The sequence below is a fragment of the Anabrus simplex genome, chromosome 2, assembly GCF_040414725.1.
Source record: "Anabrus simplex isolate iqAnaSimp1 chromosome 2, ASM4041472v1, whole genome shotgun sequence".
In the NCBI taxonomy this organism is placed as follows: Eukaryota; Metazoa; Arthropoda; class Insecta; order Orthoptera; family Tettigoniidae; genus Anabrus; species Anabrus simplex.
This window is the reverse complement of record NC_090266.1, coordinates 1,027,144,423-1,027,169,598: the sequence shown is the minus strand read 5'-3', so window position 1 is coordinate 1,027,169,598 and position 25,176 is coordinate 1,027,144,423.

Here is a 25,176-nt window from a genome sequence, read left to right as displayed (position 1 = left end):
TACTTGAGTGGCTGAGCTTGGCGCGGCTAACAGCAACTGTTTAGCTTATTGGTGGCGGGCTGACGATTAACACCGGTTCGGATACATTCGTTCATCCTCGGCAGCAGTCGCGACCTCGACCTTCTGGCAGCAGGTGAGTGACCCCCTGTGATGCGCTGCGGCGGGGAGTGTGCGCAGTGGTGGCTGTGTGAGTGAGAGGGAGTGTCATAGTGAGCATTGAACTGAAGGAAGACAGACCCATTCAGGAACCAACTTCTACTCGCTCGTCGTAGCCAGGAGGGAAGATCTCTCCCTACTCAACATTACATCACTTTATTTCTCGTAACATATAGAAGCGAAACAAAACCGTTCAAGGTGTTCATTCAACACGCATGTCTTGGTACATCCTTTTATGTCTTCTCACTAACATTTTGAAGAAAAATACAAGAGAAGTAATGTTCTTGAACTGAGGCTTTAGCACGATCGTTTGCTCTTGCAGCAAGAAAGCCTCGTTGAAGTGCAACTTGTTGCTCGCACCAAGAGAGAGCTATGTTGTTGCTACGCCATGAGATACCATATGTGACGCAGTACTATTTAGTGCGTCACGAGGTGTGAGGTACAGTAGTTTACAATATTTGATTACGTTATGACCCTGTTTGATTATGCCATAAGGGATGAGACCTTTACACATTGAGGACTGTGTGATGGAGTGAGTCATTTACCTCGTCGTTTTTATGGTATGGTGGTTCATGTTCAGGGTAGCAGACACGTGTTCTTGTATACCGGTACGTTAAAAAATAATAGAAATCTTTGTTATCCAGATCTTCTCCTTCCTGGCCTTTCTCCCAATTCCTTAGGGTCAGCCCTTCGTGTGGATTTGGAACAGTTTTACGGCTGCATGCCGTTCCGGACGCCAAATCTATCTGAACGGATGTAATCGGTATTGCACTTTCCTGTTCTGGGTAAGTAGTGCGGTGTGTTTTGTGTAGATAAAAATGTTTATTAAAAAGAAAAATATCCCGTCCCAGAACCAGAGGACAGGTACAAATCCCTCGCCCGATCGCGAATCCCGAAGACTATCACGCTGACCATTCAGCCAAGGAGCCGGACCTTTGTTTCCAAGCTAGATGTGTAGTAGGCAGTGTGACTGTACAGGTTGATTCAAAAGAATAAGGCATTTTCGACTGGAAGTTACTGAAAGAAAATGCGTTTTTAAATATTTATGAATAGTTCGGAATAAGTCATTGTTGAATTTCACACCAATAATTTATTTTTTGAAGGTAGCATCAGATAGGAGACCACCTTTTCAGAACGGACATTCTCAACGTTGGTACTGTACACGACTCGACGTAATATTTCAATACTCTCGTATTTCTTTTTTTCTTTCTTAATCCGTCCCACCAGGGTTGGTTTTCCCTTGGATTCAACGAGGGATTGCACCTCTATTACTGCCTCAAGGGCAGTGTTCTGGAGCGTGAGACTATTGGTCGGGGTTGAAACTGGGGAGAAGGACCAGTACTTCTCCCAGGTGGCCTCATCTGTTATGCTGAACAGGGACCTTGTGGGGGATGGGAAAATTGAAAGGGATAGAGAAGGAAGAGGGAAAGAAGCGACCGTGGCCTTAAGTTAGGTACCATTCCGGCATTTGCCTGGAGGAGATATGCGAAACCATGGTAAACCACTTCTAGGATGGCTAAGGTGGGAATCGAGCTCACCTCTACTCCGTTGATCTCTCGGAGCTGAGTGGAACAAGTTCCAGTCCTCGTACCACGTATCAAATTTCGTGGCAGAGCTGGGAATCGAACCCGGGCCCCCAGAGATAGTAACTAATCACACTAACCACTACACCACAGAGGCGGACTCCTTTCGTATTTTAGCTTTCAATTCTTCCGTCGTAGTGCGTCGGGTACGGTAAATCTCACTCTTAAGGTGACGTGCATCTCACAAGGAAGCGTCACACCCTACCTTGAAACTTCGCTGACCGAGCTCGATAGTTGCAGTCGCTTAAGTGCGGCGAGTATCCAGTAATCGGGAGATAGTGGGTTCGAGCCCCACTGTCGGCAGCCCTGAAGATGGTTTTCCGTCCGCTTCCTTCCAATTCCTAGGCCTTTCCTATCCCATCGTCGCCATAAGATCTATCTATGTCGGTGCGACGTAAAGCAAATAGCAAATAGCAAAAAAAAAAAAAAAAAAAAACTATCCGGAAATAACTGTAAAATGCCTTACTATAATCATATACATTTCCTCAACATGTTCGCGTTCTTCATGAATGGTAGGGAAGCCATTCTGTTCTACAACAATCTCTTTGTGGTATTGCTGATCTATAGTCGTACAATACTGTAAATGCAGAGCAACGATAATTCGAAATATGGAGTGGTCACTAGGATTTGCTTACATTCTGCAATGGTCTTCAGTGAGATATTCGAAGTTTAGAAGGGTTCCACCCTCTTTCTTGCCTATCCCTACCAATATTCGCATCCCTCCACAAGGCCCCTGTTCATCATAGCAGGTGAGGCAGCCTGGGCGAGGTACTGGTCATCTTCCCCAGTTGTATGCTCGACCCAGAGTCTGAAACTCCAGGGCACTCTCCTTGAAGCGGTAGAGGTGGGATTTCTCGCTGAGTCCGAGGGAAAACCGAACCTAGAGGTAAACAGATAAAGAAGCAGAAGAAGAAGAAGCGTTCCAACAAAATGATATGCACTTAGTGCCTTCTGTGAGCGTGTGTAAACATTGAAGGGACTAGGCTTTCTGAGGGGCAACTCAGGGTTCATCGATCTTCAGCATCTCTTTTACGATTTGCGACTGAATTCAACTTTTGTACCTCGTAAGGCGATGAAATTGGGACTTGGAGCTCGAGAAGTAACTAAAGGGGCCCATAGACGTGCAATATTATTGCGCAATATCGGGGTTTGTGCAATAAAATTGATAGTGTGTATTTAATATTGAAGGGTTGTGCAATATATTGTACGAAATCAAGAAAGTTTGAAATATATTGCGCAAATCGCAAAATACTGTGCTGTGTGTTGGCAATATTGTGCAATATCCCGTCCTCCCGCCAGTTGATATCAACAAGCGTTGGAGAAGGTATCGTGATGCAGGCAAATAGGAGGAGAAAAAGTTTATTTTGGAGTTTATCGAAGTGTGCCATTGCCTTCCGGCTCTGTGGGACGTTAAGAGCAAAGCGAGGAGTTCCTCATACAATTCACCATTCTGCGCAGAAAGTTTCGAAAATCATTTGGTTCCCATTTTCTCAGTTCATTGAGTAAATTTTTATGAGTGTACTTTTCTCTGTCTATAAACCACTGTTTGGCCCTTGTGCTTCTTTTCCGTTTCTGCTTCTTTTCGGCACTTACGCCCACGGCGATCAAAACGCAGCAAAGATCAGTGTCACTCAATATAATCACCAAATAAAATACCGGCATGGACTGACTGTCCGCCTCTGTGGTGTAGTGGTTAGCGTGATTAGCTGCCACCGCCGGAGGCCCGGGTTCGATTCCCGGCTCTGCCACGAAATTTTGAAAAGTGGTACGAGGGCTGGAACGGGGTCCACTCAGCCTCGGGAGGTCAACTGAGTAGAGGTTGGTTCGATTCCCACCTCAGCCATCCTGGAAGTGGTTTTCCGTGGTTTCCCACTTCTCCTCCAGGCGAATGCCGGGATGGTACCTAACATAAGGCCACGGCCGCTTCCTTCCTTCTTCCTTGCCTATCCCTTCCAATCTTCCCATCCCTCCACAAGGCCCCTGTTCAGCATAGCATGTGAGACCGCCTGGGCGAGGTACTGGTCATACTCCCCAGTTGTATCCCCCGACCAAGAGTCTGAAGCTCCAGGACACTGCCCTTGAGGCGGTAGAGGTGGGATCCCTCGCTAAGTCCGAGGGAAAAACCGAACCTGGAGGGTAAACAAATGATGATGATGATGATGATGATGATGGACTGGCTATATATAGCAACGCATATTGTACGTCTCCGTTTTTCACAATATATTGCACAATTATCGATATTATCTCCACACGATTCTATTTATTGCACAAACTCGATTTTTGTGGTACATGACGACCTCTGGTAACATGAGTACCACCAGTGGTACATGACGACCTCTGGTAACATGTGTTCCACCAATGGTACATGACGACCTCTGGTAACATGAGTACTACCAGTGTTACATGACGACCTCTGGTAACATGTGTACCACCAATGGTACATGACGACCTATGATAACATGAGTACCACCAGTGGTACATGACGACCTCTGATAACGACATGTGTTACCACTCGTCGTATACGCCGTCGTGAACAAGTATGAGATTTTAGTCTCCATACGTCGACTTCTGACAGCGTTCGCTTTTTTAATACTCTACATGTGTCTGGAACGTCTGGAGTAGGCAATTATGTCCACATGACGCGAAGAGCCATTTTCGCTAAGACCAACGACAAACAACGTGCAGAAGAGAAAGCAAAGAGTAAAAGTCTCCTCATGCAATAATTTTGTAAAACATTGAACGAGTGTTTGAACTGAATCTGTGAGACGAAACGAAGCGAGCGGGCATCAAGTTCCACGGTGTAGACTAGAATGAAAATGGAGACCTAAAACCTGTTTTCCAGTCAGTGACCGGGATTTGAACCACGGCATCCAGCGGTGAGAGTCCGGCGCGCTTCCGCCTGAGCCGCGGAGGCCACTCGGAGTAGACTAAAATATCCCCACTATAAGAATTTACTGTTAAGTTGCCTATAAACGTGCAATATTATCGCGCAAAATGGATTGTACAATATATTGTTAGTTGCCTATAGACACTGGTGGTACACATGTTACCAGAGGTCGTCATGTACCACAGGTGGTACACATGTTACCAGTGGTCGTCATGTGCCACTGGTGGTTCATATGTTATCAGAGGTCGTCATGTACCACTGGTGGTACTCATGTTATCAGAGGCCATCATGTACCACTGGTGGTACTCATGTTATCAGAGGTCGTCATGAATCCACTGGTGGTACACATGTTACCAGAGGCCGTCATGTACCACTGGTGGTACTCATGTTACCAGAGGTCGTCAAGTACCACTGAAGGTACACATGTTACCAGAGGTCGTCATGTACCACTGGTGGTACACATGTTACCAGAGGTCGTCATGTACCACTGGTGGTACTCATGTTACCAGAGGTCGTCATGTACCACTGGTGGTACACATGTTACCAGAGGTCGTCATGTACCACTGGTGGTACTCATGTTGTCAGGGGTCGTCACGTATCACTGGTGGTACTCATGTTACCAGAGGTCGTCATGTACCACTGGTGGTACTCATGTTGTCAGAGGCCGTCATGTACCACTGGTGGTACTCATGTTATCAGAGGTCGTCATGTACCACTGGTGGTACACATGTTACCAGAGGTCGTCATGTACCACCGGTGGTACTCATGTTATCAGAGGTCGTCATGTACCACAGGTGGTACACATGTTACCAGTGGTCGTCATGTGCCACTGGTGGTTCATATGTTATCAGAGGTCGTCATGTACCACTGGTGGTACTCATGTTACCAGAGGCCATCATGTACCACTGGTGGTACTCATGTTATCAGAGGTCGTCATGTACCACTGGTGGTACACATGTTACCAGAGGCCGTCATGTACCATTGGTGGTACTCATCTTTTCAGAGGCCATCATGAACCACTGGTGGTACACATGTTATCAGAGGTCGTCATGTACCACTGGTGGTTCATATGTTATCAGAGGTCGTCATGTACCACTGGTGGTTCATATGTTATCAGAGGTCGTCATGTACCACCGGTAAAATTATCAGAGGCCATCATGTACCACTGGTGGTAATCATGTTATCAGAGGTCGTCATGTACCACTGGTGGTACTCATCTTATCAGAGGCCATCATGTACCACTGGTGGTACTCATGTTATCAGAGGCCATCATGTACCACTGGTGGTACACATGTTATCAGAGGTCGTCATGTACCACTGGTGGTTCATATGTTATCAGAGGTCGTCATGTACCACTGGTGGTTCATATGTTATCAGAGGTCGTCATGTACCACTGGTGGTACTCATGTCATCAGAGGCCATCATGTACCACTGGTGGTACACATATTATCAGAGGTCGTCATGTACCACCGGTAAAATTATCAGAGGCCATCATGTACCACTGGTGGTACTCATGTTATCAGAGGTCGTCATGTACCACTGGTGGTACTCATCTTATCAGAGGCCATCATGTACCACTGGTGGTACTCATGTTATCAGAGGTCGTCATGTACCACTGGTGGTACACATGTTATCAGAGGTCGTCATGTACCACCGGTAAAATTATCAGAGGCCGTCATGTACCACTGGTGGTACACATGTTATCAGAGGCCATCATGTACCACTGATGGTACACATGTTATCAGAGGTCGTCATGTACCACTGGTGGTACACATGTTACCAGTGGTCGTCATGTACCACTGGTGGTACTCATGTTACCCTAGGTCGTCATGTACCACTGGTGGTACTCATGTTATCAGAGGCCGTCATGTACCACTGGTGGTACACATGTTATCAGAGGTCGTCATGTAACACCGGTAAAATTATCAGAGGCCATCATGTACCACTGGTTGTACACATGTTATCAGAGGTCGTCATGTACCACCGGTAAAATTATCAGAGGCTATCATGTACCACTGGTGGTACACATGTTATCAGGGGCCGTCATTTACCACTGGTGGTACATATGTTGTCAGAGGTCGTCATGTACCACTGGTGGTACTCATGTTAACAGAGGTCGTCATTTACCACTGGTGGTACTCATGTTATCAGAGGTCGTCGTGTACCACTGGTGGTACTCATGTTATCAGAGGTCGTCATGTACCACTGGTGGTACTCATGTCATCAGAGGCCATCATGTACCACTGGTGGTACACATATTATCAGAGGTCGTCATGTACCACCGGTAAAATTATCAGAGGCCATCATGTACCACTGGTGGTACATATGTTGTCAGAGGTCGTCATGTACCACAGGTGGTACTCATGTTATCAGAGGTCGTCATGTACCACTGGTGGTATTCATGTTATCAGAGGTCGTCATGTACCACTGGTGGTACTCATGTTATCAGAGGTCGTCATGTACCACTGGTGGTACTCATGTTATCAGAGGTCGTCATGTACCACTGGTGGTACTCATGTTATCAGAGGCCGTCATGTACCACTGGTGGTACTCATATTATCAGAGGTCGTCATGTACCACTGGTGGTACTCATGTTATCAGAGGTCGTCATGTACCACTGGCACTCATGTATCAGAGGCCGTCATGTACCACTGGTGGTACTCATGTTATCAGGGGTCGTCATGTACCACTGGTGGTACTCATGTTATCAGAGGCCATCAACGACCACTGGTGGTACTCATGTTATCAGAGGTCGTCATGTACCACTGGTGGTACTCATGTTATCAGAGGTCGTCATGTACCACTGGTGGTATTCATGTTATCAGAGGTCGTCATGTACCACTGGTGGGACTCATGTTATCAGAGGTCGTCATGTACCACTGGTGGTACTCATGTTATCAGAGGTCGTCATGTACCACTGGTACTCATGTATCAGAGGCCGTCATGTACCACTGGTGGTACTCATGTTATCAGGGGTCGTCATGTACCACTGGTGGTACTCATGTTATCAGAGGCCATCAACGACCACTGGTGGCACTCATGTTATCAGAGGTCGTCATGTACCACAGGTGGTACACATGTTACCAGTGGTCGTCATGTGCCACTGGTGGTTCATATGTTATCAGAGGTCGTCATGTACCACTGGTGGTACTCATGTCATCAGAGGCCATCATGTACCACTGGTGGTACTCATGTTATCAGAGGTCGTCATGAATCCACTGGTGGTACACATGTTACCAGAGGCCGTCATGTACCACTGGTGGTACTCATGTTACCAGAGGTCGTCAAGTACCACTGAAGGTACACATGTTACCAGAGGTCGTCATGTACCACTGGTGGTACACATGTTACCAGAGGTCGTCATGTACCACTGGTGGTACTCATGTTACCAGAGGTCGTCATGTACCACTGGTGGTACACATGTTACCAGAGGTCGTCATGTACCACTGGTGGTACTCATGTTGTCAGGGGTCGTCACGTATCACTGGTGGTACTCATGTTACCAGAGGTCGTCATGTACCACTGGTGGTACTCATGTTGTCAGAGGCCGTCATGTACCACTGGTGGTACTCATGTTATCAGAGGTCGTCATGTACCACTGGTGGTACACATGTTACCAGAGGTCGTCATGTACCACCGGTGGTACTCATGTTATCAGAGGTCGTCATGTACCACAGGTGGTACACATGTTACCAGTGGTCGTCATGTGCCACTGGTGGTTCATATGTTATCAGAGGTCGTCATGTACCACTGGTGGTACTCATGTTACCAGAGGCCATCATGTACCACTGGTGGTACTCATGTTATCAGAGGTCGTCATGTACCACTGGTGGTACACATGTTACCAGAGGCCGTCATGTACCACTGGTGGTACTCATCTTTTCAGAGGCCATCATGTACCACTGGTGGTACACATGTTATCAGAGGTCGTCATGTACCACTGGTGGTTCATATGTTATCAGAGGTCGTCATGTACCACTGGTGGTTCATATGTTATCAGAGGTCGTCATGTACCACTGGTGGTACTCATGTTATCAGAGGCCATCATGTACCACTGGTGGTACACATGTTATCAGAGGTCGTCATGTACCACCGGTAAAATTATCAGAGGCCATCATGTACCACTGGTGGTACTCATGTTATCAGAGGTCGTCATGTACCACTGGTGGTACTCATCTTATCAGAGGCCATCATGTACCACTGGTGGTACTCATGTTATCAGAGGCCATCATGTACCACTGGTGGTACACATGTTATCAGAGGTCGTCATGTACCACTGGTGGTTCATATGTTATCAGAGGTCGTCATGTACCACTGGTGGTTCATATGTTATCAGAGGTCGTCATGTACCACTGGTGGTACTCATGTCATCAGAGGCCATCATGTACCACTGGTGGTACACATGTTATCAGAGGTCGTCATGTACCACCGGTAAAATTATCAGAGGCCATCATGTACCACTGGTGGTACTCATGTTATCAGAGGTCGTCATGTACCACTGGTGGTACTCATCTTATCAGAGGCCATCATGTACCACTGGTGGTACTCATGTTATCAGAGGTCGTCATGTACCACTGGTGGTACACATGTTATCAGAGGTCGACATGTACCACCGGTAAAATTATCAGAGGCCGTCATGTACCACTGGTGGTACACATGTTATCAGAGGCCATCATGTACCACTGATGGTACACATGTTATCAGAGGTCGTCATGTACCACTGGTGGTACACATGTTACCAGTGGTCGTCATGTACCACTGGTGGTACTCATGTTACCCTAGGTCGTCATGTACCACTGGTGGTACTCATGTTATCAGAGGCCGTCATGTACCACTGGTGGTACACATGTTATCAGAGGTCGTCATGTAACACCGGTAAAATTATCAGAGGCCATCATGTACCACTGGTTGTACACATGTTATCAGAGGTCGTCATGTACCACCGGTAAAATTATCAGAGGCTATCATGTACCACTGGTGGTACACATGTTATCAGAGGCCGTCATTTACCACTGGTGGTACATATGTTGTCAGAGGTCGTCATGTACCACCGGTAAAATTATCAGAGGCTATCATGTACCACTGGTGGTACACATGTTATCAGAGGCCATCATGTACCACTGGTTGTACACATGTTATCAGAGGTCGTCATGTACCACCGGTAAAATTATCAGAGGCTATCATGTACCACTGGTGGTACACATGTTATCAGAGGCCGTCATTTACCACTGGTGGTACTCATGTTATCAGAGGTCGTCGTGTACCACTGGTGGTACTCATGTTATCAGAGGTCGTCATGTACCACTGGTGGTACTCATGTTATCAGAGGTCGTCATGTACCACCGGTGGTACTCATGTTATCAGAGGTCGTCATGTACCACTGGTACTCATGTATCAGAGGCCGTCATGTACCACTGGTGGTACTCATGTTATCAGGGGTCGTCATGTACCACTGGTGGTACTCATGTTATCAGAGGCCATCAACGACCACTGGTGGTACTCATGTTATCAGAGGTCGTCATGTACCACAGGTGGTACTCATGTTATCAGAGGTCGTCATGTACCACTGGTGGTATTCATGTTATCAGAGGTCGTCATGTACCACTGGTGGTACTCATGTTATCAGAGGTCGTCATGTACCACTGGTGGTACTCATGTTATCAGAGGCCGTCATGTACCACTGGTGGTACTCATATTATCAGAGGTCGTCATGTACCACTGGTGGTACTCATGTTATCAGAGGTCGTCATGTACCACTGGCACTCATGTATCAGAGGCCGTCATGTACCACTGGTGGTACTCATGTTATCAGGGGTCGTCATGTACCACTGGTGGTACTCATGTTATCAGAGGCCATCAACGACCACTGGTGGTACTCATGTTATCAGAGGTCGTCATGTACCACTGGTGGTACTCATGTTATCAGAGGTCGTCATGTACCACTGGTGGTATTCATGATATCAGAGGTCGTCATGTACCACTGGTGGGACTCATGTTATCAGAGGTCGTCATGTACCACTGGTGGTACTCATGTTATCAGAGGTCGTCATGTACCACTGGTACTCATGTATCAGAATCCGTCATGTACCACTGGTGGTACTCATGTTATCAGGGGTCGTCATGTACCACTGGTGGTACTCATGTTATCAGAGGCCATCAACGACCACTGGTGGTACTCATGTTATCACAGGTCGTCATGTACCACAGGTGGTACTCATGTTATCAGAGGTCGTCATGTACCACTGGTGGTATTCATGTTATCAGAGGTCGTCATGTACCACTGGTGGTACTCATGTTATCAGAGGTCGTCATGTACCACTGGTGGTACTCATGTTATCAGAGGTCGTCATGTACCACTGGTGGTACTCATGTTATCAGAGGCCGTCATGTACCACTGGTGGTACTCATATTATCAGAGGTCGTCATGTACCACTGGTGGTACTCATGTTATCAGAGGTCGTCATATACCACTGGCACTCATGTATCAGAGGCCGTCATGTACCACTGGTGGTACTCATGTTATCAGGGGTCGTCATGTACCACTGGTGGTACTCATGTTATCAGAGGCCATCAACGACCACTGGTGGTACTCATGTTATCAGAGGTCGTCATGTACCACTGGTGGTACTCATGTTATCAGAGTTCGTCATGTACCACTGGTGGTATTCATGTTATCAGAGGTCGTCATGTACCACTGGTGGGACTCATGTTATCAGAGGTCGTCATGTACCACTGGTGGTACTCATGTTATCAGAGGCCGTCATGTACCACTGGTGGTACTCATGTTATCAGAGGTCGTCATGTACCACTGGTGGTACTCATGTTATCAGAGGCCGTCATGTACCACTGGTGGTACTCATGTTATCAGAGGTCGTCATGTACCACTGGTGGTACTCATGTTATCAGAGGCCGTCATGTACCACTGGTGGTACTCATGTTATCAGAGGTCGTCATGTACCACTGGTGGTACTCATGTTATCAGAGGTCGTCATGTACCACTGGTGGTACTCATGTTATCAGAGGTCGTCATGTACCACCTTTAGTACACAAATTATCAGAGGCCATCATGTACCACTGGTGGTACACATGTTATCAGAGGCCGTCATTTACCACTGGTGGTTCATATGTTATCAGAAGCCGTCATGTACCACTAGTGGTACACATGTTATCAGAGGCCGCCATTTACCACTGGTGGTACACATATCGTTATCAGAGACCATCATGTACCACTGGTGGTACACATGCTATCAGAGGCCGTCATGTACCACCGGTGGTATACATGTTCTCTGAGGTCGTCATGTACCACCGGTGGTTCACGCTTTCATGCTGGTTCGTACCTGCTTGCCTTCTCAGTAGGTTTAGCGGGGAATACGGCTCCAGGAGTCATGGTGTGTGACGTGACTACTGGTCCCGCCTGGCAGCTGTAGTATGAGACGTTAAGTGACGAGAAATAACCCCTGAAACTATCTAAGATGGGAAGAAAACCTTGCGAGTGTACTTATCTCTGCAGTCATAATGATTATCAAATGAAATAATGCTTCTGAAGTCCGGCTCTATGGCTAACTGGTTAGTGTGCTGGCCTTTGGTTCAACGGACCCGGGTTCGATGTCCGCTTTAATCGAGGAATTTAACCTTCATTGGTTAATTCCTCTGGCTTAGGAGCCGGGCGTGCATGTTGTCTTCAACATTAGAATTCATCATACGTAGGACTCCAGTCTCACAGACGCGCAGGTCACTTATGGGTGTCAATTCGAAAGACCAGCACCAGACCTCTCCCGAGGCCATACGCCATTATTATTATTATTCCTAAACAGAAATCGACTGCCAGTGGAAGTAGCCTTGGGAGAAAAAAGGAGGCAGGAGTACTACCCGTGATACATGAAACGATAAAAGGGAAAATGCCGAAAATACACAGCCAGTGCTGATAGCATGACGTATGATTATTTTGCCTACTATAACAATACGGATGATAGAAAGAAACATTCTGCTTAAGGTAGGTAGGAGGAAAAATTATTATTGAACTTTGTCGTATACGTGTTAAGGACAAGTGCAACCTGTAGGGGACAAATGTTACTGGCATTCTCATTAGTGCACATGATGCAATTCCAAAGTTGTTCGAGAAGAAAATCGACAAGAGAATGGACTACCTCAGGAAGGATGTAGTGATCAGTGTCGTGAAGAATGTACTATTGGTCAACAGGCATTTCTTTCCACTTACAGAACATTTCATATTTCCAGTGTTATATATAACTAGAAGTTACCCGCGGCTTCGCTCACGTGGACTTCGTAATTTGATAAAAGTAACCGTTCCTCGGTGCTGTACTAAGACATTATCTGAAAATCCCCTAAAGTATAAAAACTCACCGAAAAATTGATTTTCATATACCCCAGAAACTCTTTGTAAACCACGTTTGTTGTATTGCTTTTAGGTGCTAAGCTCTCAAGTCGAAAACAAAGAAAAATACATGTTTCTTCATTTGAAAAAGAAGATTCCAAGTACCTATTTCAACGACTGTAACAACCTCAGTTTTTGGGATATAAGTTATTTATTTATTACAATTTGTTTTACGTCACACCGACACAGATAGGTCTCATGGTGACGATGGGATGAGAAAGGCGTAAGAGTGGGAAGGAAGCGGCCGTGGCCTTAATTAAGGTACCGCCCCAGCATTTGCCTAGTGTGAAAATGGGAAACCACGGAAAACCATCTTCAGGGCTGCCGATAGTGGGGGTTCGAACCCACTATCTCCCGGATGCGAGCTCACACCTGCGCGCCCCTAACCGCATGGACAATTCGCCCGGTGAGATATAAGTATCCCCATAAAAAGAATCCAATCCCTTTATCGGTCCTTCCCCCACCATCACCTCCACTTAAGTGGATTATCTGAAAAACAAAAAACGTGCTCCTTTATTTTATAAGCAGATTCCATATAGCAACTTTCACGTCTGTTACATCTTCAGTTTTTACGATATAAGTATCCTCATGTAAATAATTCAACTAATTTTCCAATTCCTTCAGATGTATTGTAGATATGCTCATTTTAAAATTTCACCCCCTTTTTTCACATTCCCTTAAATGGATTTTCCGAAAACAAATTATCTGTGCTTCTCTTCATTTACAGGCGATTGCAAATACCAGTCTTCACGTCTGTAACGTTTTACGTTTCTGAGATATACTGTAGATATAGTCACTTTAACGACTCAACCCATTTGTCACCCCTGTTCTCCCCCCCAAGTAATTCAATTTTCAAAAAAAAAAAAAAAATACCTGCTTCATTATTTTAAAGGAGATTCCAAATAAACGTTTACAGACGTAGAAATTAATATTTGAGTTTTTGATATAAGAGTATACTCAATTAGTATGAAAAACGCCGGAGCTGACCCAGGAGCTAATGCGTAAGATGGCGGCTAAACACGGGCTCTTATGGGACTAACTTCTGGGACCTGGCCAGGGGCAAATGTGCACGACAGCGGATATATATAGGCTCTTATGGAAACAGCTGGCCCAGGGTAGGATAGGCGGTATACATAAGACGTAACGAGATGGCCTAGGGACTAATGGACAAGATGGCGGCGGCGTGCAAATTCCTAGTGCTAAGGTCCCCAAGACAAGATGGCCGCTATACATGGGTAATATGAGACTAACTTTAAGGAGATGGAGCAGGAGCTAATGGTGATACATTGTTCTTATAGGCCTAAGTCTACAGAGTTACTTCAGGGGCTCACAACTTGTAAATTATGACCTATTAGTTTAATCAACCTAACATTCGAGAATGAGGCAAGGGCTGCTATGCAAGATGGCTGCTATACTCTACTCGTATAGACCCAATTCGAGGGCTGCCCCAGGGGCTCACAACTTGTAACTAACTACCTATCAATTTTTATCAGCCTAACATTCGATACTGAGGCAATGCTAATCTCTATTCGCATAGACCAAACCAGGGCTCTGCCTCAGGGGATCACAACTTGTAACTTGTGGCCTATTAGTCTTATCAGCCTAAACATTCGAGAACTGAGGCAAGGGCTGGTATGCAGGATGGCTGCTATACTCTATTCGTATAGGCCAAACTAGAGAACTGCCTCAGGGTCTCACAGCTTGTAACTTATGACCAATTATTTTTATCAGTCTGACATTCGAAAACTGAGGCTACGGCTGCTATACAAGATGGCTGGTATACTCTATTCGTATAGACCTAACCAGAGAGCTGCCTAAGGGTTCACAAGTTGTAACTTATGACCTATTAGTTTTATCAGCCTGACTTTCGAGAATGAGGCAAGGGATGCTATGCAAGATGGCCGCTATACTCTATTCGTATAGACCTAACCAGAGGGCTGCCTCAGGGCTCACAACTTGTAACTTATGACCTATTAATTTTATCTACCTGACATTCGAGAACTGAGGCAAGGGCTGTTATGCAAGACGGCTGATATGTTCTATTCCTATAGAACTAACTAGAGAGCGGCCTCAGGGGCTCAAAACTTGTAACTTACGATTTATTAGTTTTATCAGGCTGACATTCGAGAACTGAGGTAAGGGCTCCTATACTCCATTCGTATAGACCAAATTACCAAGCTGCCTCAGGGGCTCACATCTTATAACTTGTGACCTATTAGTTTTATCATCCCGATATACGAGAACTTAGCCAAGAGCTGCTATGCAAGATGGCTGATATACTCTGTTCGTTTAGACCTAACAAGAGAGCTGTCTCAGGAGCTCACAACTTGTAACTTACGAACTACTAGATTTACCAGTCTAACTTTCGGGAACTGAGGTAAGGGCTACTATGCAATATGGCTGCTATACTGTCTTCTCATGGACGGAACTGTAGCGAGCTACCGCAGGGGCATACGACTTGTGACTTATGGCCCATTAATTTTATCACCTAACTTTTGAGAATGAGACAGAGGCTACTACGCAATATAGCCTCTGTACATTGGTTATATTAGACTAACTATAAGGAGCTGGGCTATCGCTCATCCTTCTAACCAGCTGCTCTTCATAAATTCAGTCCAGCACAGGAGCTAGTGGTGATGCATGGACTTGTATGGCACTAACTTGGAGAGAGCTGTGCTAGGGATGTTAGAAGATAGAGACCGCCATTAACCCAGCAGCAGAGGTTGTAAGCCTTTCTTATGGAAGTGTAGCAAGTACTGTACTCCGTCTGTGAGAGCGCGACCGCATAAAGGAAAAAAGAGATAAATGGCGAAAGGGTAAAAAGTCTAAATGGCTAAGAGGGCAAAAGGGTCAAATTGCAAAAGGGCTAAATGGCAAAATGGCAGAAGTGCTAATTGGAAAAGGGCAAAAGGGCTAAATGGCAAATGGGCAAACGGGTCAAATGGCAAAAGAGCAAAAGGACTAAAGAGCTAAATGGCTAAAAGGCTAAATGGTAAAAGGACAAAATGGCTAAAGGACTAAATGGCAAACGGGCTAAAGGACAAAAGGGCTTACATTCTTCTAGTACTCATAATATCACTCCTCTCTCCGGGCTTGAGACCGGCTCTACAGCGAGAGGCGGAGTTAACACCCTAAGGAAGGGAGAATGTTGGAAAACAGTCCGAACCAGTATAGCTACTCGATCCACTATATGCTACAGTAGGATGACTTAAGTGAGGGTGAGGGCTGGGAATGTAGGAAGGTGTTTAGGCTACTGTACTGTCGAGAGAGAGCTTACAGGTAAGGTCTTCACTTTGAAGAGCTATTACTCAATAATACATGCACGACGTAATTCTTGCTGTATTTCAAAAATGTCTGCTTTATACTCTGTGTAACCACCATCTTGATAGGCTCTTAGTGGTTGCAAACGTTTTACGAGTAGGTTGGGTTTTTATAGTATCTTACGTCTACATGGGGTAACAGAGCCTTGTTGTGAACTTTTAGGCTGCATGCAGACATTTGATGTGTGGGGACTTCTTTTGATGTACTATGTGCTTCTACAGTAGCGTTTCTAAGTACAAAACTTGTTTTCATAGCAAAGAAGCGTTGAATTCTTCTTCTACTTCATCTTGCATCTCTTCTTCTTGAGATGTTTGCACGGCGATAGAACGTGTAATAGGCTTAGAAAGTGAAGTAAAATCATAAATCTCTAATCAAAGAAACATTGATATCTTCTTTTTCTTCTTCTTCTTTTTCTTTATTATCACTATTGTCATCAGCATCCTCTTCCTCCTCATCATCATCATGCTTCCCTTTATCTCGAAATGTGTGCTAAGTAACAGAACTTGTAGCAGGCCTAGACAACAAGGCAGAATTAAAAACCTCTCGCAGAGGTGTACTTTTTAAAAACAATTCAGTATTTGCTTGAATACGGTAGAGCTCTTTATATTTCCTTCTCCATGAAGCTACATTACACTCGGCTTCGTGGTGTTAAGCGTTGTAAGCGTTCTTGAACTCTCTTCTACAATGTTTGCATTCAAAAATTGTCCCAGAAGATATTTCATGGCGTCCCCTGTGGTAGCCTCGAAAAAATCTTTTTTCACACTCTTTGCAAATATAGGTAGAAATGGGTTGTCCCATGATGGACTTTACCTTCTGCTAACAGATGCTCCTTTAAAATAATGAAATTAAATTTACTAGACACCTGCTAATCTGTACTTATATAAGTAAGACAAAGTTGTGTAGATAAGAAAAGTAGACTATAGTAGATTTAGGACGAGAGGTCTTACCACTATGTGAACAGCTTGACGGTTAACAGTAAACTAACACAAAACGCGTTTAACCGATCTTGTATACGTTATACAGGGTGAGTGGGAAGATTAAAAGGGACAGTCAAGGAGGAGGGAAGGAAGAGGCCGAGGCTTGGTTCATATGGGCAATATGTTGATATATTTCTTATGAAATCGACCCTGCTGCGTCGGTTGCCACCTTCACCTCCTAACCGACTGCCCTTCCTTACGACAGCCCGTAGTGGGGTGATTGAATCACCATGGCTTGTATTTCCTCTCTTTGCGTGGGGGTGATGGAGTATTGTGTGTCTTGGAGCAATTTTCGTAATTTCATATGTTCCTGCAATGGCATATGTCAAAAAGTGTTAGAAACAACGTTTCGATTCGTAAAATGTGGGGGTTTAAATGCTAAGTAGTCAAATATCTCGAAAACAGTGCATCCTAGAGCAGAACGGACAATTTTCATGGCAGAAAAAATGCCAAAGGGCCTCAGTAGCAACCAAACCGTTGGACCTCTCGCCTTATAACTTATGCCATAGTGTTCTAGATAGCGAGATCAGATGGGGTGTTTCACCGTTAAGGGCCACGGAAATCGTCCCTTTTTTCCATTTAGCCCTTTTACCATTTGACTCCTTTGCCCTTTTAGCCATTTAGCCCTTTTACACTTTCGCCATTTAGCTCTTTTGTCCTTTATGCGGTCGCACCCTCGCAGAGGGAGTAGTGTACTTGCAACACTTCTGTAAGACAGGCTTACAACCTCTGCTGCTGCGTTAATGGAGGTTTCTACGTTCTAACATCCCGGTTGGTTTGTAACCCTAACACCTGCATACCTCCAACCTTTAACTAGTTGATGTTAGAGCCCTCACAGCGCGAGTAGAGTACTGGCTACACCTCAGTAAGGCGAGATTTCAACACTCGCTGTGCTGTTAATGGCGGTCCCAATCTTCTAACATCCCAGTTGGCTTACAACCCCAACACCTGCAGTCCCTTGAGCGACTATCTTTCCTCGAGAGCCGTAGTGAACCTCTTCCAGTGTTAGTCCCATCAGAGCCTTTGTATACACACGAGCCACTGCGCTAGACCGAAGTTAGGAAGGGCATCCGTTTAGGAGGATGAAACACCCGCATTAGCCCAATACGTGAAAATCCCTAGCACAGCCCTCCTCAAGTTAGTACCAAGAAATCCCATCGATCACCGCCAGCTCCTGTGCTAGACTGAAGTTATGAAGAGCAGCTGGTTAGAAGGATGAGCGATAGCCCATCCCCTTAAAGTAGGTCTAATATAACCAATGTACAGCGGCTATCTTGCCTAGTATCCTCTGCCTCATTCCTAGAAGTTAGGTGATAAAATTAATGGGCCATAAGTTACAAGTTTTAAGCCCCTGACTTAGCTCTCTAGAGTTCCGTCCACGAGAATACAGTGTAGCAGGCATCTTGAATAGTAGCATTTGCCTCAGTTCCCGAAAGGTAGGCTGGTAAAACTAATAGGCCGCAAGTTACAATTTGTGAGCCCCTGAGGCAGCTCTCTAGGTGGGTCTAAACGAATAGAATATGACAGCCATCTTGTATAGCAGCCCGTGCCTAAGTTATCGAATGTCAGGCTGATAATTCTAATACGTCATAAGTTACAAGTTCTCCTGAGGCAGCTCTCTAATTAGGTCTATACGAAAAGAGTATACCAGCCATCTTGCATAGCAGCCCTTGCGTCAGCTCGAATATCGGTCTGATAAAACTAATAGGTCATATAATAAGTTACAATTTGTGAGCCCCTGAGGCAGCTCTCTGGTTAGGTCTATACGAATAGAGTATATCAGCCATCTTGTATAGCAGCCCTTGCTTCAGATCTCGAATGTCAGGCTGATAAAACTAATAGGTCATAAGTTACAAGTTGTGAGCACCTGAGGCAGCCCTCTAGTTTGGCCTATACGAATAGAGTATAGCAGCCATCCTGCACACCAGCCCTTGCCTCAGTTCACGAATGTTTAGGCTGTTAAGACTAATAGGCCGTGAGTTACAAGTTGTGACCCCCTGAGGCAGCCCCCTGGTTAGGTCCATGCGAAAAGAGATTAGCAGCCACCTTGCATAGCAGCCCTTGCCTCATTCTCGAATGTTAGGTTGATTAAACTAATAGGTCATAAGTTACAAGTTTTGAGCCCCTGAGGCAGCCCTCTGGTTAGGTCTATACGAATAGGGTATAGCAGCCATCCTGCACACCAGCCCTTGCCTCAGTTCTCGAATGTGAGTTACAAGTTGTGACCCCCTGAGGCAGCCCCCTGGTTAGGTCCATGTGAATAGAGATTAGCAGCCACCTTGCATAGCAGCCCTTGCCTCATTCTCGAATGTTAGGTTGATTAAACTAATAGGTCATAAGTTACAAGTTGTGAGCTCCTGAGGGAGCTCTGCAGTCTTAGGCCTATAAGAACAACGTATCACCATTAGCTGCTGGTCCATCTACTTAAATTTAGTCTAATGTACGGTAACCAATGTATAGCGGCCGTCTTGCCTCGGGGATCCTAGCAGTAGGAATTTGCACGCGGCCACCATCATTCGCATTCGTCTCTAGGCCGCCTAACCGACACTGGGCCAGCTTTCTCCATAAGAGCCTATTTATAGCCGCCATCTTGCGCATTTGTGCCTAGCCCAGGTCCCAGGAGTTTGTCCCATAAGAGACCGTGTATAGTCGCCATCTCGCGCATTAACCCCTGGGCCAGCTCCGGCTTCTTTCCCTACTTCACTTAAACAATGCAATTCCCTTTTCACCCCCTTATCGATGGAACATCCAAAAATCCTCTCTTAGTGAGCAGCTACACTCTAATATAAATGTATACCCAAAATTTCTTATCCCCACGTCCAGTAGTTTTGACTCGGCGATGATGAATCTGTCAGTCAGGACAGGTCATTTTATGTGAGTATATATAATAAAAATTGAAATATGAAAACTAAAATGTACATTTTAAATCTCAATTAATGTAAGGATAAAAATTATTCATATCACAAATATGATACTGTATTTATTTTTTGTATTCTCTCTGTGTGAGTCCCCTTCTCTCTGACTTAAAAAAACACTTTCCTCGTCAAATATGTTCAGGTTTGGCAGTTTATTAAGTGACTGACATGCTGTTTAAAGTTGAGTTCATGTGGTGATTAGTGGTTGACCTTTTAATAAACAAACAGCATTTTAGTTACTTCCAAAGTTACATACAGGTTTGTATGGTGAAATAATTCTCGGTTATCTCCTTTACCGTTTGAAAAAAAATCTTGAATAAGCTTGGAATCTAGCACACGACTTTGGAAAAACATATGCTGGACAATTTTGAATAATCACTTATCCTACTTCTATACAATAGTTTTGATATTTCAGTTATCATTGTCTAAATTGTAAACGTTCAGGATCGTTTTGGTCATTCACGGTTTGTGAACTGATAACTTTCGGAAAACTATATATAGGTATTTTAGACTCGTTAATGTTTTCCTAGTATGCAACTTATCTATACAAAAATATGTTGCTAAGTCGTTATATGCCACATATTTTTCACTATTTTGCACCTCACTGCTTAACTAGCTGTCACTATCATGTGTGTCTTATAGCATATATCTAGAAATATTTAACGAGTTCTAGAAGGTAGTGAAGAGGGTAAGTCATCATCATGCAATGTTCAGAGTTGCAGAACTTTGTAGAATAATTAGATTTATATTTTATTTTACAGTACATTATATATACTTCTCACCTGCGCAGGTGAGTCTTCAGTGCATTAACCCGGTATTTGTCTGCAATCAGGTTAAGCATACCTATTTTAAAAATAAGAAATGAGAAGTGTACTCCATGGCGCAACAGCCCCGAAGGGTCATGGCCTACAAAGCGACCGCTGATTAGCCCGGTGATCAGCAGATTATGAGGTGTCGTGTGGTCAGCACGATGAATCCTCTCGGCCGTTATTCTTGGCTCCCTAGACCCGGGCCACCACCTCACCGGCAGATGGCTCTTAAATTGTGATCACGTAAGCTGAGTGGACCTCGAACCAGCCCTCAGATCCAGGTAAAAAGCCTGAACCTGGCCGGGAATCGAATCCGGGGCCTCCGGGTAAGAGGCAGGCATGCTACACCTACACGGCGGGGCCGGAGGAAGGTTACTACAGGAATGTCTATAACAGGGAAACCAAAGATCCTGGACGAAATCAGTAACATGTACGCTTTGTTCAGCATTCATTTCACGTGCAGTCACCTATATTCGAACGTGAAGTGCAGTGTTGAGAGGCCAAATGGCTAAAGTGTGAGCCACGGAGGGATGTTTTGGAATTTCTGCTACAAATTGAAAGTAAATGTAATGTTATTGTGCCACATATTCATTGCGCACTGTCAGTGGGTTTTGATTTGCTTCTTATTTCTGTAAGACCGGTTTTCCTATCGTGAGACTGGCCTTCTGACTCCAACTAGGTAAGTTCGATCCTCGCTCAGTCCGTTGGTATTTGAAGATGCTCAAATACGTCATCCTCGTGTCGGCATACTTACTGGCACGTAAAAGAACTCCTGCGAGACTACATTCTGGCACCTCGGCGGCTCGGAAAACCGAAAAAGTGGTTAGTGGGACGTAAAATCCAATAACATTATTATCTGTCGTACGATGCTGAGCGCGTTCCACTTACTTACTCCCTCCCGCTCAATAAATATAACTCCTCATAAGGCAGTAAAGCTATTGGATTCTTCTATATTTAAACAGTATTCAAGACACTTTCCAAAGAGAGAACTTATGTTACTGCCCAGGCTTACAACATATTAGAGAAACGTAGACAGAAGACGGAGCTTATACGGGATATACCTAATTATACCGATAAAAAATCAGAGATGCTCTTCGTATCGTAAAGAATGACGGCGCAATAAGATTATCGAGAAAATGAAGTTACTTTTTGTACTTCCGGTGATTCAAACTGAACAACTCGCCGTGTTTGCTGTACCAGAGCGCAAACCGCTGCGGTCAGAGAAGGAAAGGAAGTTGGGTGTATGTAGACTGAATGCTCTGCATGAATGCACATGTTTCTTCGACTCGCGCTCGCAATATCCACAGTTTGTTTATTAAACAGCCAAAAATGCACACACTGATTAGCTGCCACCCACGGAGGCCCGGGTTCGATTCCCGGCTCTGCCACGAAATTTAAAAAGTGGTACGAGGGATGGAACGGGGTCCACTCAGCATCGGAAGGTCAACTAAGTAGAGGAGTGTTCAATTCCCACCTCAGCTATCCTCGAAGGGGTTTAGGTGGTTTTCCACTTGTCCTCCAGGCAAATGCCTCAATGGTACTTAACATAAGTCCACGGTCACTTCCTTCCCTCTTACTTGTCTATCCTTTCCAATCTCCCCGCCCCCCACAAGGGCTCTGTTCAGTATAGCAGGTGAGGCCACCTGGGCGAGGTACTGGTCCTCTTTTCCAGTTGTATCCCCCGACTCAAAGTCTCACGCTCGAGGTCACTGCCCTTGAGGCGGTACAGGTGGGATCCGTCGCTGAGACCAAGGTAAGAACGAATCGTGGAAGGTAAACGGATTAAGAAAGAAAGAGAGAAAGAAGGAAAGAAATACGCACACAGTACAAGAACACACAGTAATTAAGACACACTTGACATTCAAATAATACACCTGATCATTTCTTGTCTCTTCTGTTGGTCTCAGTAACGTTCTCTGCGCTAAGAACATCGCTGCCACCACACAATTGGCGCATTCCTTCACTCACACCATTGTGAAAGGAACGAAATACTGAACGAGAGATACAATACATCCAATGGTTTGATTATGGTAAATCTTCCATCTTATTTTTTTTTACAATTTGTTTTACGTCGCACCGACACAGACACGTCTACAGTGACTCTATATGTACAGTGTGGCCAAGGCCAGTCCAGCCGCCATGTTTTAGCCAAGTACTCAATCAGCTGATTTTTCATTTATGTACTTATTTCAATTACAACGAGACTGCAGGCTCATACAGAGGAATTATACGGGTCATTATATTCTGGTGGGCACTTACATGATTAAATATAGATTGTACCGTATATTAATAAGTGGCTGAGGATATGAGCACATACTAGATTAAATTTGATAAAAGGAAACAACACACCAGTCCTCCTGATTTTCTTAAATCTCTGGCAGTAGCGAAAATCGAACCTGTGCGTTCGAAGACAAGTTATAGTGCTAACCGTTAGGCTACAGATGCGGACAGTAGACTGATGAAGGCGGTTGATATGGGTAGTAATTATTTCAATAAAGAATAGTTCAGTGTTTAAAATGTTATTTTTTTGCTGTCCGCCTCTGTGGTGTAGTGGTTAGCGTGATTAGCTGCCACCCCCGGAGGTCCGGGTTCGATTCCCGGCTCTGCCACGAAATTTGAAAAGTGGTACGAGGGCTGGAACGGGGTCCACTCAGCCTCTGGAGGTCAACTGAATAGAGGTGGGTTCGATTCCCACCTCAGCCATCCTGGAAGTGGTTTTCCGTGGTTTCCCACTTCTCCTCCAGGCAAATGCCGGGATGGTACCTAACTTAAGGCCACGGCCGCTTCCTTCCCTCTTCCTTCCCTGTCCCATCCAATCTTCCCATCCCTCCACAAGGCCCCTGTTCAGTACAGTAGGTGAGGCCGCCTGGGCGAGGTACTGGTCATTCTCCCCAGTTGTATCCCCGACCCAAAGTCTAAATCTCCAGGATATGCCCTTGAGGCGGTAGAGGCGGGATCCCTCGCTGAGTCCGAGGGAAAAACCGACCCTGGAGGGTAAACAGATTACGAACGAACTATTTATTTTTGCTTATACTGTATGTATATATCAGTACTGAGCATATTTAGACTTAGATTACCTGAATACTGGAAGCTGACTTCTCATTTAAATAATTCTTGGCATACAGAAATTTACAATTATTTAAGTACCGGTAGCTAAAAATTATGTGTAGGTAGGCAGGTAGGCCTATAATGACATTTATATTATAATACATATGGGGTCGTACAGACACTATACATAAGGGTAGACTCATTGTCTTGAATACTGTGTGTGATGAATACAATGAGATTTTTCTTTCACATATCACATACTGTTGATATATACAATCTAAGCACACATAGAACATAGGAAATAATTTTAGTAAATTAGGCCTACTGTATGTATATTATCCAGTGGATGTCCGACTCGTTGGCTGAATGGTCAGCGTACTGGCCTTCGGTTCAGAGGGTCCCGGGTTCGATTCCTGGCCGAGTCGGGGATTTTAACCTTCATTGGTTAATTCCAATGGCCCGGGGGCTGGGTGTTTGTGCTGTCCCCAACATCCCTGAAACTCACACACCACACATAACACTATCCTCTACCACAATAACACGCAGTTACCTACACATGGCAGATGACGCCCACCCTCATCGGAGGGTCTGCCTTACAAGGGCTGCACTCGGCTAGAAATAGCCACACGAAATTATTATATCCAGTGGATACACAATATTATATTACCTAGCTAGTTCGATATTTATAAATTAACATGATATATCCTTCCACTCATAGCACAAATATAACAGAAAAAGTAAGCAAATCTTGTATGTAACATTTTCAGTAAGGATTAATAGGTTATCATTGCTGTGTTAAATGTAGAAGTGGTATTAGTTCAATAAATTTTAGACAAGTAATTGTTTAGTTTGAGATACCAAGCTCATTTCATGGTACAATAGACATTTCATTGAGTAAAATAACACATTACCTTTCCTGAGGAGATTCGAAGAGATTAGTTTTCAGTTTTAAGAGTTTGGAAACATCATACAAAATCATACACTGGATACATATTGAAATTGGGAAGACATAGTGTTACGAAATGTAATGTCAACTTCTTAACCTCCTTTTGCATAACTTTTATAAGAATAATATGATCCCATGA